The sequence below is a fragment of the Schistocerca gregaria genome, unplaced genomic scaffold, assembly GCF_023897955.1.
Source record: "Schistocerca gregaria isolate iqSchGreg1 unplaced genomic scaffold, iqSchGreg1.2 ptg000181l, whole genome shotgun sequence".
Taxonomy (NCBI): domain Eukaryota; kingdom Metazoa; phylum Arthropoda; class Insecta; order Orthoptera; family Acrididae; genus Schistocerca; species Schistocerca gregaria.
Genome location: NW_026061731.1, coordinates 1,072,540 through 1,083,443, shown reverse-complemented (window position 1 = coordinate 1,083,443; position 10,904 = coordinate 1,072,540).

Here is a 10,904-nt window from a genome sequence, read left to right as displayed (position 1 = left end):
TTACCGAACTATCAGTTTAATAAGCCATGACTGCAAGATACTAACACGAATTCTTTGCAGACGAATGGAAAAACTGGTAGAAGCTAACCTCGCGGAATATCGGTTTGGATTCCGTAGAAATTTTGGAACATACTGACCCTACGGCTTATCTTAGAAAATAGATTAAGGAAAGGCAAACCTACGTTTCTAGCATTTGTAGACTTAGAGAAAGCTTTTGTCAATGTTGACTGGAATACTCTCTTTCAAATTCTGAAGGTGGCAGGGGTAAAATACAGGGAGCGAAAGGCTATTTACAATTTGTACAGAAACCAGATGGCAGTCATAAGAGTCGAGGGGCATGAAAGGGAAGCAGTGGTTGGGAAAGGAGTGAGACAGGGTTGTAGCCTATCCCCGATGTTATTCAATCTGTATTGAGCAAGCAGTAAATTAAACAAAAGAAATATTCGGAGTTGGAATTAAAATCCATGGAGAAGAAATAAAAAATTTGAGGTTCGCCGATAACATTGTAATAATGTCAAAGACAGCAAATTACGTGGAAGAAGAGCTGAACGGTTTGTACAGTGTCTTGAAAGGAGGATATAAGATGAACATCAATAAAAGCAAAACGAGAATAATGGAATGTAGTCGAATTAAATCGGGTGATGCTGAGGGAATTAGATTAGGAAATGAGACGCTTAAAGTATTAAAGGAGTTTTGTTATTTGGGGAGCAAAATAGCTGATGATGGTCGAAGTAGACAGGATATATAATGTAGTCTGGTAATGGCAAGGAAAGCGTTTCTGAAGAAGAGAAATTCGTCAACATCAAGTATAGCTTTAAGTGTTAGGAAGTCGTTTCTGAAAGTATTTGTATGGGGTGTATCCATGTATGGAAGTGAAACATGGACGATAAATAGTTTAGACAAGAAGAGATCAGAATCTTTTGAAGTGTGGTGCTACAGAAGAATGCTGAAGATTAGATGGGTGGATCACGCAACTAATGAAGAGGTATTGAATAGAATTGGAGAGAAGGGAAATTTGTGGCACTACTTTACTAGAAGAAGGGATCGGTTGGTAGGGCACATTCTGAGGCATCAAGGGATCACCAATTTAGTACTGGAGGGCAGCGTGGAGGGTAAAAGTCGTAGAGGTAGACGAAGGGATGAATACACTAAACAGATTCAGAATGATGTAGGCTGCGATAGGTACTGGGAGATGAAGAACCTTGCACAGGACAGAGTAGCATGGAGAACTGCATCAAACCAGTCTTTGGACTGAAGACCACAACAACAACAACAAAAACATGTTTACAAATGCGTAAGAGTATTATATGACACGATCTTTCACCCACACCACTACTTGCCGCTGCTCCAACCTGTAGTAAAATAGTTGAAACAAAGTAATAGACCTAATAATTTGGTTTATTTACGACATGAGTAACGTGAAAATTCAAAACAGATAGTTCTTGCGCAGGGATTGGACCCCATGGCCTCTGATTCCACCGCTGTTTTCTTTGTGCTCCACCAGCCGCTGCCTGGAATCTACGTAAACATGAATGGATGACGATTCGTCCGCCCCGCTCTAAAAGTGGCACTTTTTCTAAACGCTTTGCCGTCTTGTGCACCAATACTGGTCAGCTTTTTTGTTCTTCTGCATCGCTTCATTTTTTTATACGAGCTTGACAGATGTCTTAAAATCTTCCACAACACTCTAATGAACACTCAGCCGTACACAGGCCACGGCCACATATTTTTAAGTCATGTAATATATAAATATGTATGAAATACATAAAGGGAAAATATTATTACCAAAAGTATCGAGAAGTTTTCGACCGATTTACTTCATATTTTTACACGTTACTGTAAAAAAATGGTATGAACACGCAAAATGTTTCAAGCAGATATTCTTTAGCCGTCATGGCGGATATCAATCAGTATGATTGCCTTCATTATAGCTTTGTTTTTTACAAAGATATGAAAAGCGGTATGACTTTTTTTAAATGGCACCTGAGCCGAGGCGCGGCTCTCGGGCGCAAGACGCTATCGATTACTCCTCTGGTTGAGGTTGGCACTATGTGCGATCGCGAGCGCCTCCTGTCGGAGCGGGTCCTAACGGGGGAGTGAGTTCGAGTAACGAGAGTCTGGGGCGGACAGCAGGGGAGAACGGACATTGCGGCCGCACTCTGAGGCGACGAGAGAAGAGTTGTGGTGCACGGCCGAGAAGGGAACGTTGAGCAATGCGGCAGTCAGCATCGCTTTCCGGGTGACAGAGAGGTGCGGCAGTCCAGCGAGCAGACACCAGCTCTGGGAGCAGTGCTCCGGTTTGTGGACGTGACGTGTGTCGTATTTTGGCGCAGTATAGTTTGCTTGGTACACATCTGCTGCTCCCTTTAAGCCCACGTGTCTTGTTCTGTCCGTATATGCATTGAAAAGGTTACGTTACGGCTGGAACAGTGGCTTATGCTTTACGTTCGTGCACCCTGACTCATTTGTTTTGCTGCAGGCAGGTGTAATTTCAGAGATTTTTTTTTTCGTCGCAATTGTCTTAGCCGGGTTGTGCCTAGTATCCGAGAACAAGGCAGCTAACGCGTGACCTGTTTTGGGTTTTGTTGTCCTGTTTGGGCAACCTAGTTATCATGAACACAAATGTATTGCTGCCGAGTGAGGTTAGCCCTAATCTTATGAGACGGAGGTTTCAGTGACTGGCTCTCCTGCAAATTAATTAATTTAACCTTTGTGGTGTGTTTATATATATATATATATATATATATATTGCTTTCAATGGTGATGTTTCGCTGTTAACGATAACTGTACGATAGCGAGGTCTTGAAGGGCTTGCGTATCGTGACTGTATTTTGGCTACTGTTAAATTTGATTTCTTGTTTATCGATCTGGTGAAAACTTATACCAAGTTTACTAATTTCCGCCTGTGGTCCGGAAGTTGGTTTGAAGGTAAATCCGTGGGTACATCTTTACTGGACCTAACTGGTAACTGATCTCGCGTTGAACTAATGCCATTATTAAATCGTTTCTGGTGTGCTATAAATTGTATTACCATAGACAAGGAGACAGGGCACATTCTGTGGTCGAGGGGGAGGCACGGTTGCTTCTTTGCGCGTGGCGTCTTGTCGCTCGCTATCATTTCCCGCGTTAGTACTGGCGGCGTGAGATTTTCTCGCAGTTGTACGGCCGCAAGTCAGCTGTGCCTGCTCCCGCTTCAGGGTGTGCCGTGTTTCGTAAGGCGTACGCCGGCTTTCAGTCACTGTTACTCCTGTGTCGCTGTCGGTCGCTTACCGAAACGTTAGTCGTTTTCAGCACGGTGGCGAATGGGCCGTGACCATGTCGGTTGATGGCCAGCGTTGTGGCGGTCGTCCGCTCTGAGTGGCTCCGGTCGCTTGGACTTAAGTTACCTTCTGGTTAAACAAATCAAACTTGTTTATTTGCTGTCAATTCCTAAGTAGTTTGTGAGAAAAGTTGTAACCCAGCCTTTCATGATTTTACGCAATTCAAGCATTTTGGTAAGGCATTTTGCTATCTATGTTTTATTTAAATGAGAATTCTTTTTGGGGTTATTCAACTGTTGAAGCTTCAACGTAAAATTTGTAACTTAGCTTTCATGATTTTATTTAATTTAAGCAATCTTGTAATGCAGTCCTTTATCTACATTTTATTGATCGGTAATTCTTTATTGATGTCATACATTGGTTGAAGGTTAACATATGTTTGTAACCAAGTTTATGTCCTTGCTTAATTGAGATTTGGTAAGAGCCTTTATTGCTGGAAGATCATTAAAGCTTGGGTGCTTGTAATTGTGAATACTTTTGTCTATGTTGTGGGCTACCCTTCCACTTCCACAGCCAAGCTGTCTTATCTACCAGTACAGCACCCCATATTTTTTATTCGGTAATTCATTTACTCTCCTAAAGACCTATTCAAAATTATATCACAGTGTACCGTTCACTGAAACACCACGTTATTAATTACATAACACAACATTGACGTTGACGCTCCCAGCGCTTACTACAGATACTCGGGGTAATGGAACACATCCACGTGCCGACGTTGAGAGAGGACAAATGTAAACGTAAGTAGAATGCACACCCGTCAATCATAGTCACTTGAACAGTTGTGTGAGTAGAAATGGATGGATGTGTGTGTGTGTGTGTGTGTGTGTGTGTGTGTGTGTGTGTGTGTGTGTGTGTGTGTGTGTTTTTGCGAGTGTACACCTGTCCTTTTTTCCCCCTAAGGGAAGTCTTTCTGCTCCCGGGATTGGAATGACTCCTTACCCTCTCCCTTAAAACCCACATCCTTTCGTCTTTCCCTCTCCTTCCCTCTTTCCTGAAGAAGCAACCGTCGGTTGCGAAAGCTAGAAATTCTGTGTGTGTTTTATTTATTATGCCTATCTACCGGCGCTTTCCCGCTTGGTAAGTCTTGGAATCTTTGTTTTTAATATATATCGTTCGGAGGCCTAGCGTGAGCACAGCAGCAAATCCACGCTCTGAGCGTGTAGGACACCTCTCAGGGGGGAGATGAGGGGGGGGGGGGGGAGATCAGGAGATGGACAGATAGATGGGAGGAAATGAACTCAGAGGGGAAAAGGAGGATGCGAAAAGGCCACGCGTGGCCGGGTACAGCTAGCATAACAGAAATTTGGACGAGTAGGCGCAGTTCCCTTGTGAGGTACGATGCATGCGTGATTCCGCCGTACGCCTCGCTGTTGCTCCCAACGTCGTAGCTGCAGCCCGCCGCCGAGTCAAGTGCCAGCTGAGGCGTGCGTCCCACGCTGTCCCCGTTTGTGAGAACTGTGAGCGTGTACGACCCCTCTCAAGTATTCACTGCTCAGACTGCAGTCACGCTAAGCCTTCGAACGATAAGGGCAAGGTGGGACGGATGTTTCCGGAGGTGCGACTGTGCCGGAGCACGCACCCGCCAGCAAGTCGGGACAGCACTGGGCTACCGCTGCAGCTGTCGCGTGAGTAGTGACCCTGTTTCTTTGCTGCGGTATTGCCACTGACGGAATGCTGCTGATAGCCCCGGGGGTGAAAGTAACGACTGTCGGTGAACACGAGAGCTGATAAGTAATTGCGCGATTCCCTGCGCGTGAAAATCGTAACTGCAAATACTCCGACGTTCATTTAACTCCCATTTCTCTTGTACTTTTATCGGTTGGGTACACGCAGTAGGCACTGGTACTTAGTCAGTTAGTTACAAATTCCATTATTCATTTGAAGGATTCTTTTATCTGAATGATAACGAACGACTCAGTTTAGAGGATGTGTATACGTGATTAGTGTCAACATTAATCAACATGTTACTACTCATGTAACTACACTAAGAAACAGTATTTTCTTCCTGGCTACCAGTTATTAAACAGAAATTCGTCAATGGAGTAGAAGGAATTGTCCAGGAGAAACTTCCTTCGCTACCTGTCAGACATTTTACGTTATTGGACAACTCATCAAATATTTTTGTTGCTGCATATTGACCTCCTTTCTGTGCCACTGACAGTTTAAATAATGGCAAGTAAAGGCCATTTTTCCTTCTTGTGTTGTAGGTGTGGGCATCACTGTTCTTCTGAAGTGGTGAAGGATTATCTCCAACGAATTTCATTAACGAATGCATTTATTGTGACGGCGTAGTTCAAATCCCTAGCTCCTTTAAAAGGTGTCTATATGATGTTCGTGGATGAATACAACATGTTGTTCTTACTGCTCGCTTTTGTGCAATTAATACTTTCTTTTTAAACGGTGAAGCACCCCAGAAAATTATTCCATAAGACGTTGTTGAATGTAAATACGAAAAATATATCAGGAGGTCGATTTGTTTAGTATTTAAGCCTTGTATTGTTTAATGAATGTATGACTAGCACAATCAGTCGAGCAATCCTTCTGGTATCCAAACTGTGATATGCTGTGTAAATTGTTTCCACTTGAGTGTGAGACTACTCATCTTTCGAATAATTTGGAAAAAGTTGTCAGCAAGGAAACTGGATGATAACTGTTTAAATCTGTCTTGTTACCTTTCCTATGAAGTGGTTTAACAATTGCATATTTTAATCTGTCTGGAAAAATTCCAACTAACGACCGTAATTATTAAGTTGAAACAAATTTTCAGAATTCTGCTTGAAATTCCATAGACGCACCGTGAGTTTTCGTTTTTTAGAACTTTTATAATTCTATTAATTTCCGTGAAGGATGATGGTGCCAGTTCTAGTTTTTTATCCTATTGCTTCTTCAACTGTAGAAGTGTCTATCTTTTCTCCCGAGCGTAGAGTGTCAGGTGTATGTGAAGCATGAGCTTGATTTCTAAGAAAGACCGGACGTATTTTACAAAACTGAAAATCAGTTCTGTAGTGGGAAATATACTAGTGACCAATGGCAGTGGCTTGTTGGAACCAGAATGATTCAATAATTTAGTTTCTTCAGCTCTCCAAAGATAGCGTTACCGACAAGCGTGGGAGCTTCTGAACGGAGACCACTAAGTCTACGCCACAGGACGACCTTCTAGCCAGCTGACCTGCATACCTGTCGGTGTTGTCACGCTACCAACAGCGGTTTCATTTTTCGGTGGTGCTATCTAAGTAATTGTATTGGCTGGATAAGTGTCAAAAAATGATTTCCATAAAACTAAAAGGTACACTTCGTATTGTCATGTAGGATAACAAACTTCTTGGGACTATGTCCTCTAGACAATTTGTTTTTTAAATATACGCTGTTTGACAAAGGGAGTAAAAGGCCAAGAAGACATCTTTGGATGACAGTGTGACTTCGTACTCATACACACCCTCAGCGGGTATGGGTATGCACATGATTAGAGTTGCAATTCTCTGCGAGAGATAGAACGGCCGCAAGAGTGCATTACTCTTGTTCGTATTTACCGTTCCTACCACGCTGACGTATCGCATTAATTCGAGCTGGGAACCAACTGTAAACGCATGGGATCGATTATCTGTTTGTTTACGCATGTGCAACTACTTCCCTTTTTCCATCCGTGCACTGTGCCGTACCGGCCTCACAATCAGTTATGGACGTGAAGACACTAACGACAGAGGTTACACCAATGAAGAGTACGCTGACTTCACGTGTGGCAAAGGGAATGGCAGTGCCCATGAGGCTACTTGGTTGTGTGAAGAAGATTTTCCTCTCGGCAGGCAGCCCTACAAGCGTGCATTTAGACGGTTACATCAGAGCCTAAGAGAGGCGCGAGTTTCGCACACCCTGTACTATAAGGTTGACTCATAACATCCGATGTTGAGGAAAGGGTCTTACGCATTGTGCACGAACGTGCATCGTTACCCGAGAGTGTGTCCTGAGTCATAGCAGTGAGTGGCGAATTTTAGACAGGCAAGAACTCTATCCCTAGAACATAGAACTATTTAAACCTGACTAACCTAAGGATATCACACACATCCATGCCCGAGGCAGGATTAGAGCCTGCGACCGTAGCGGTCGCGTGGTTCCTGACTGTAGCGCCTAGAACCGCTCGGCCACTCCGACCGGCGTTGATGACTGGAAACATGTTGCCTGGTCTGACGAGTATCGTTTCAAATTGTGTCGAGCGGATGGACGTTTACGGGTATGGAGACTACCTCGTGAATCCATCTCTAGCGAGTGCAAGCCCTCAGCAATAGAGACTTCCATCCTGGATAGAATTTCTGCCAACGCGTTCCACAAGTGTGCCCTGAATCCTCTGTTTGTAAGCATGAGGCTGGATTTAGCTGTGACGGTACTTTCAGCTACCATAACTATCACATTTGGGTCGATGATAATCATAATGCAAAATATATATCACGATATCACCAGCGTTGTTCATTGAACGTCTGGGCAAGACTGCTCGGAGACTGCACAATTGGACCCAACACTGCCAACCACAGAGACTAACCGGACAGCAGTACATGCGGTTTCTGCTGACTGTACTTCTACATGTACATTATGATGTCGCACTGTACCAACGCCTGAACATGTGGTTCTTGCTTGGCGGTACTCCACTACATTTTAAGAGTACGCCGGCTTCTGACTCGGACGTATGGTCAACATTAGATTGGTAGAGGATGGCCTGCGCCACGATCTTCAAGGTCTCCGGATTTAAATCCTATGAATTTCTACGTGTGGCGTCATGTCAAAAGCCTGGTCTACGCTACCGAAGTCAACTCTTTTGAGGAATTACGCCTGCAACTGAAGCAGCCTTCCAGCGATTGCAAAATTCCCCAGGTCTGGCTGAGAGGGAGGATTCCCAACTCATTTCAGAGACGAGTTTAGTGTTACAGTCAGACGCATGGACAACATTCCGAACACCTACTTAACGTTTAGAGATGCCATGTGTCCCTGGACACTGATGGACGGCATCAGAAAATGTATCTTGACAGCGATTGATTTGTGGACCCATGTTTTGTAAGCGCTCCGATGATCCCGGTCGCCTATGGTGGAATGGAAGCTGAGTGGTGACCTCTCAAGTTGACAGGATGCTAGGAAATGACTGTGGACGCGTCAGAAACGCCAAAGAAACATAACACAGGCTGGCTGAGCTTGGTGATATCAACGACCTTCCCCGAGTCCTCGCTGACTCGGAGCGATGGCACCAGCTCCGGGCTGCACCAGTCATGCTAGCGCAGCGCCGCGTGTTGTGACGTAGCGGTGGAACGCCCTTACTATGGCCGCGCGTGGAAGGCGGCGCCCGGCTGGCTGGTCGGCTCGGCGGCGGACAGCAGGCCGCTGCGCGTAGGAGGCTTCGGGTTGGAGTCCCGGCGCTGTCGGCACGAGAAGCGTTCTCGTGGTGCGGCGAATACTCTATCCCACCCTGTCTTCTTCCCTGCTCCTCCTGGTGGCACGTCTCCGGTGAACGGGCGGAACGGGCTGCAATCTGCCAGCATCGTCGGCTCACCCGGTTGCGATGGCAGATACACAGGGCTCGATCTCGACGACGGCTCACTGATGTGGTCAGCATTTGGGGAGGGGGGCGGGGGGCGGCGAGTCTGCCGCGATGTCTGCTAATCCTGGGTTGATGATTGACAGCGGGCAGCAGAGAGGACCAGAGCTGGTACTGTCCCCTCACGTCTGCTACTGGATGGGCCGCACTTACTGCAACATCCCCTTAATAAAGATTAACATGTCGATCACCGAGCTGAGCGCTACGCAGCTTCCCAGTACACATCTAACTGCAAGTCTAACTGCGAGTGCCTTGTTGCTATCAAGGTTGGCATATTTGAAGGAAGCACGAGCGAAGTCCTGACGTCATGCTCGTTTGTAATGAACACATTCGTTCCACTTAGGTGTTCTTTTGACATAGTTACATGTTGTTATGGCAAACTTAAGTGAAGTTATGAAATGCAGTACAGCTGACGCTATACCTCTGTCTGTACAAAAGTCTACATCTAACACAAACCCGCGTACTGAGCAATTCTCTCTCTCCTGTTGTGTGTAACCAGGCCACTGCCTCTGCATGACGACACATTCCGATACATGTGTAATACTCTTGGCTAACCTACTGTCTGTGGCTCTTGGCATAGGCAACGAAACTTTGACAATATTCCACGTTTCCAACTCCTTACTATTCTGCGACACTACACTTTATTGAAGTTTTAGCTACATTTTGCCTGTATTTCCCATCTGTGAATTATTTCCATTTGTGAATTATTGACCGTCACTCCTGAAATACTCTGTATAAGAGTCAAAGAGCGTGAGTTGTGGAATGTCCACTGTGAAGGAGACGGAGATACCGTGTACTCCCGCGACATAGCGTTGTCAACATCTGAAAGCGGCCTCACTATGGTCATCATTTCAACATCTGATTCAATTGTGCATTATCCAGATTTGTGTGGTATATACACGAGATCCGATGCAGGACTTTATGTGAATGTTAGGAAAGGCATACTCGTCGTCAACGTTTTGGCCGACCACATCCGACCATCACAAGGGAGGATCGCCGTATTCTGCCGTGACGCCTTTATTTGCACCTGCCATCCGAGAACAGGTAACTAGCTCCGTGCAATGTTCTGTATCATCCCGCACCATTGGTCGGAGACTGGCATTAGCTGGACAAGGGCTTTACCATCCCACTCGCAGACTATCGTTTATGCTACAACATAGATGGCTGCATTTGGAATGGTGCCATGACTATGAAATATTGACTTTTGATGAATGGCGTCGCACTGTGTTCACCGAGGAACCGCTGTTTTGCAAGACCCAGGATGACCATCGTCTTGGTTTCGTGATGACCCAGGGAGAGGTCTAATTTTTCCAATGTTTTGGAGACACAGACTGGAGGTGTCTTGCTGACGAGAGCCGTCGGGTATGAATTCATGGCTGGTAGTGAGTGGGGGAACTCTGAAGGGTCAACAGCACACTACGTACATCCTGGGCCCGCATGTGTTAGCTTTCAAGCAAAAGTATAGTGGTGTCATTCTTCAGCAGGACGATGCTCGTCCACAAATGAAACGTGTCAAATGGTTCAAATGGCTCTGAGCACTATGGGATTCAACTTCTGAGGTCATCAGTAGCCTAGAATTTAAAACTAATTAAACCTAACTAACCTAAGGACGTCATACACATCCATGTCCGAAGCAGGATTCGAACCTGCGACCGTAGTGGTCGTTCGGCTCCAGACTGTAGCGCCTAGAACAGCACAGCCACTCCGCCCGGCTGAAACGTGTCCGTATGGACACACTGCGTGATACTGAAGTTCTCCCGTAGGCAGCCAGATCCCCAGATCTGTCCTCAACGGAACACGTGAGAGACCATCTCGGACCTCAAGTCCCTCGCAGTTACAGCATTCAGGATATGTGGGTTCAGTTAAACAGCTGTGGGGCAGCTTGCTTCAGAAGACGATACACTCTATCCAATCGAACAGGTTCATGTATCGACGCCAGTGGGGTGTGTGAGTTTCTACTAGTAAGTGGTATAATACGACAAAATTCTTTCTGAATTTGACAG